General features: G+C 44.3%; 1 non-coding gene across 1 annotated transcript; it reads left to right on the forward strand.

Annotated features, from left to right (window-relative positions):
* Positions 1 to 4,293: 4,293 nt before the first annotated feature.
* Positions 4,294 to 4,367, forward strand: TRNAI-AAU (transfer RNA isoleucine (anticodon AAU)). Its single transcript has one exon. It is a non-coding gene; the product is annotated as a tRNA-Ile (tRNA).
* The last annotated feature ends 451 nt before the right edge of the window (positions 4,368 to 4,818 follow it).

Genomic DNA, 4,818 nt, shown 5'->3' on the forward strand with positions numbered 1-4,818 from the left:
GGGGCCCCTACCCTCACCACTCCCTGCGTGGCCACCTCACCCTGGACATGTTCACTGGACAGGAGAAAGCAGCTTGTTCTGAAAGAGGAAATTCCCAAAAATTGGGCTTTAGCACCTGTTGTGCATGTAACTGACTTGGGTCCACAAACATCCCCGTCACTCCTGCCTGAAAATGCTTTGTGACAGAGAGTTATGTAACTATACGAGGAGAATTATTCTCATTGTGAATAGTGGTATTTTATTTGATATTTTAGAGAGCATTTTACTAATTGTTTCCTGGCTGTCCTTTTTTATTGTTAAAAGTATCTTGCTGTAAAGTCGCTTTGTGTCATATAATTCTGGAACCATTTCACATTGATTTCTTTTTTCCCCTAATTTCAAAAACAGCAATCTCTGTCTCTTCTTAGTATCCCAAAGGGACAGGGGGTCAGCCTCCGTCTTAGTTCTGGCTGCTGTCACAGAACGCTATGGGCGGGGCGGCTGAGAAACAACAGCAGTTATTTCTCACAGTTCTAGAAACTGGGGAGTGTGAAATCAAGGCACGGGAAAATCAGGTGTGTTGTGAGAACTCACTGCCTGGTTCATAGTCAGCTGTCTTCTTTCTGTGTCACAGTCTCTCCAATGGGTCTCTCTCTGCCTCTTCTCTAGTATGTCCTGCCGCTGGCAGTCACCGCTGCCTGTGTCCCCCGACCTTGCTCTCTGTGTCACCTTAGTCACTTTCTCTCTCACCCTCTATCTCTGCCTCTGTTTCCCTCTCTTCAGATTTGCCCTGTCTCTCCTGTGCTGCTTCTCAGGCTCTGTCTCCCTGAGGCCGTCTCTGTGTGTGTCTGATACTCTTTACTCTTTCCATTTCTCATTCTGCCATTTAATCTTTGTTCTCTCTCTCTCTCTCTTTCAATTTTCCTTCCTAACCCTTCCCTCACCATTGCTTCCCACTACCAGACACCTCCTGGTACTTCCAGCTTCCAACACTGGGGGTGTAGGGCTCTGGTTAAATCTCCTGATAGGGACACCCCCCTGCCATCCCATCTCAGTTCTGGGAGGGTGGGCCTAATCCCCAGGTACCTGCTCAGCTTGCTTCAGTGGTGCCTCAGTGGAGCTGTGGCCCGCAGAACAGGAGGTAGCCAGTCAGGGAGGCGGCACCTTTGGGGAGTTGGGCCTCTGGGGAGCCAGAAAGTACAGAAGTAAAAACAAGTCAGGATTAGGTGTGTGTGGGGGGAGGGGCATGGTAAGAGAAGCCACAAGTCCACTGTCCTGTGAGGAAGTCCCTCACCTATCTTGACTCCAAACTCTGAAGACTAAGTCTTTGCTCTAGCCTAGAGCTAACCCAGCCCTGCTCAGCAGGTGCGGCCTATTCTGTTTCCTGATCTTGAAACATAGCCCCTCAAGCTGGGCTCTGTTTAGCCTCCATGCCTCCCTCTTGTATGTTCCACATATGCACCATGGTCCGACCCATTGTGGGTGCTCAGTGCCTGTTGGGAAATGAAAGAATGAAGTCTAACCTTGACTCTTCACACACTTTTGGTTTCCCTTCCACTTTGCCGGATACAACGTCCCTCCAGCTCCTTTGCAACTTCTTTGCAACTTGACACTGGGTTTGGTGCTAGGCTCTATTCTCCAGCGTTCCCAGAGCTCAGAGCTGCCCTTGCCATGTGTCAGAGGTGGCAGGCTGAGCTATCAGGTGTACATCATGGAATATATCGTACCTCTGGGGTGGCCTGAGCCTCCAGGCCAGCTGCCTGTAAACAGGCAGCCCCATTTTTTCACCCAGGATTGCTCTATAAATAGCATTACTCTCTGTCTGCATCAGTCTATGTTACAAAAGGATGGAAAATTCTGAGGTGCTCCCTCTTCCTCTCCTCCTTGTCCATCCTTGGCTCCTAATCTCCACTCCCTACCTGGCAACCACAGGGATTCTTTCAAAAGGTAAGTCAGGTGATGACACTCCTCTGCTTCAAACCCTCAAATAGCTTCCTACTACAACCAGAGTAAAGTCTGAATTCCTTCCCAGGGCTACCAGGCCCTGCATACTTTGGCTTTTGAACTCTTCTCTGAACTCATTTCCTACTACTCTCTCTATTACATGCCAACTGCATGGCCCCTTTGGTTACTTAAAATCCAAAGCCAATTCCTTTTTTTTTTTTTTAAAGAATGTATTTATTTATTTGAGAGAGAGAGAGAGAAAAAGAGAGAGAGAGAAGGAGCAAGGGAGGGGCAGAGGGAGAAGCAGACTCCCTACTGAGCAGAGAGTCAGACAGGACTGGATCCAGGGACTCCTCTGGGACCATGACTTGAGCCAAAGGCAGATGCCCAGGCATCCCCCAAAGCCAATTCCTACTTCCAGTAGCTGTTCCCTCTGCCCAAAGGTCATTCCTTTAATGACCTTTAAATGACTACTTTCTTCTTAACATTCAGACTCAACTCCAATGTCACCTCCTCTGAGAGGCCTTTATTGATTGCTTCCATGTCCCAGTTACTACCTATCACATCATCTGTTTTATGTGCTTCCCAGCCATGAGCTCTATGTGAAATGACCTTATTTTAATTTTTGTCCAAGCCCTCTGTACCAGAGTGCTGAGTCCCTGAGAGAGGGAACCATGCCATCCCAGCAAACACATCCATCTGAGTTCCATGTTTCACAACTTCCTCAATTTTCACATGAACTCTTATCAAGAAGCTCAAAGATTGCAAAATTGGATCAAAGCTCGAAAAAACACTTCTCAGGACTATGAGGATTGGCAAACGTGTGGTTCACCTACCTTACTTTCAGTTTACCAGCGGTGCTCTATATCTTAGGAAGCATTTGAATTATAATGAGGATAAACAGTGTTAAGAAATGGTGAAGCAGTGTGTTCTGGAGACCCCTGGTTTGTCTCACACAAATTCCACCCTTAAACGTGACCAAGTAGGGCTTCTTTCCTGGGTGCTCTGCTTTGGAGGTTTCTGCGCTGGTGCGGATGCAGGCATAACCTTATCCCAAAGTGAGAACTCCAGGAGCATTGTGAAAATGCCTTTTCTATGCACCCTCACTGACCATACTCTCAACATTACATAAATCTCTAACATTGATTCTAAAGAAGAGCAAAAGTGGAGGACCAGTAGTACCTGATCAAAAGATTTCCAGGGCATCTAGGTGGCTCAAGTGGTAAGTGTCTACTGTTAGCTCAGGTTATGATCCTGGGGTCTTGGGATCTGAGTTCCGCGTTGGACTCCCTGCTCAGTGAGGACCCTGCTTCTCCTTCTGCCTCTGTTCCTCCCTCCTCTCATGCTCTCTTTCTCTCAAATAATAATAAAATCATAAAAAAAGAAAGATTTCCTATGAAGCTCCAATAATTAAGACAATGTGGTTTTGGCATTACATGTAGACAAATAGATCAATGAGACCTGACAGAGTCCAGAAGTAGACACACACAAGATTAATCAATTTTCTACAAAGATGACAATGCTAATCAGGGAGGAAGAAAAGTCTTTTAAACAAATGATCTGGAGCAACCAGATAAATTATAGACCTTCTCTCAATTTCTTTTGCAAACTTCTTTACAACTTGACATCTGAATGAATCTGGCTTGAGTGCTAGACTGCTTTCTCTTCCCAAGCATTCTCTGAGCTTCAGAGCTTGCAGGGAAATTTTAACCTCACTGCTATCTCATACCATACTCAAAAATTAATACAAGTGGATAGTAGTTCTAAATGTAAAGCTAAAACGATAGCATATCTAGAAAAAAATAGAAAAATTATTTATGACCCTGTAGCAGGCAAGTATTTCTCAGGGAGAAAAGAATAGTGTAAGATACATAAAAAAGGATAAGCTAACATTATCAAAATGAAAACTTCACATTAAAAAAAATATTATTAAGAAACATTAAGAAGTGGAAAGACAAGGAAAAGCCTGAAGGAAAACATGCACATGACATACACTTGACAAAAAATTCCTAGAAATCAATTTTAAAAAGACAAGCCAATAACAAATGGGTAATAGAATAAGGAAACCCCTCTTGGCGATTTTGATCAGAATTTTTTTGGGTCAGAATTGCAATTTGAGAAATCCACAAGAGAGGAGGGTTCTTCGTTCATACCAAGTGTTACACTTCTCTCCTTTTTTCCGTCATCCACGGTGTGGGAGAGCAAAATAGAAAGAATGTGGGGATTTTTTTTTTAATTTTTTAATTGTTTATCTTTTGTGTTTTTTGTTTTGATCACACCCCTTTCCCCCCTGACCCTACTTTGAAGAAACTGTGGTGCCTTCAGTCTTTGTTTACATCTTCTAAACAGAGGAGAGAACTGCCGGTAGGTGGCCGGTTAGCTCAGTTGGTTAAAGCGTGGTGCTAATAACGCTAAGGTCGCGGGTTCGAGACCCGTACGGGCCATGTGGTAGTGTGTTTTACCATTTCTGCGCAGTGCCCCTGTACCAACCCCAGAGGATGCAGCTGCAGAACAGAAATACCTGGGAGTGCCAGTAGACCTAATGTCACTTTGTTTTGTTTTGTTTTGTTTTGTTTTGTTTTGTTTTGTTTTGTTTTGTTTTTAAGAAGTCACAGATGAAAGTTAAAATGGAGAATATTTTTAAAGGAAATTGAGCAAAATAGGGCAGGTACATTTAGGCAAGAAGGGGATAGAAGAGTTGGAGAATTTCCTGTTCTGTGTTGGAAAAAAGCCTGAAATGGTTTTGGCTTCTATTACACTCTCTACAGGGAGTAAAAAGGTGTCCCCCTGGTGGCCAGTTAGCTCAACTGGTTAGAATATGGTGTTAATAATGCCAAGGTCGTGGCTTCGATGCCCGTGTGGGCCATGACTGTAGGGTTTTCGTTACCTTTATAT

This window comes from Vulpes vulpes, chromosome 12 (assembly GCF_048418805.1).
Source record: "Vulpes vulpes isolate BD-2025 chromosome 12, VulVul3, whole genome shotgun sequence".
NCBI lineage: Eukaryota > Metazoa > Chordata > Mammalia > Carnivora > Canidae > Vulpes > Vulpes vulpes.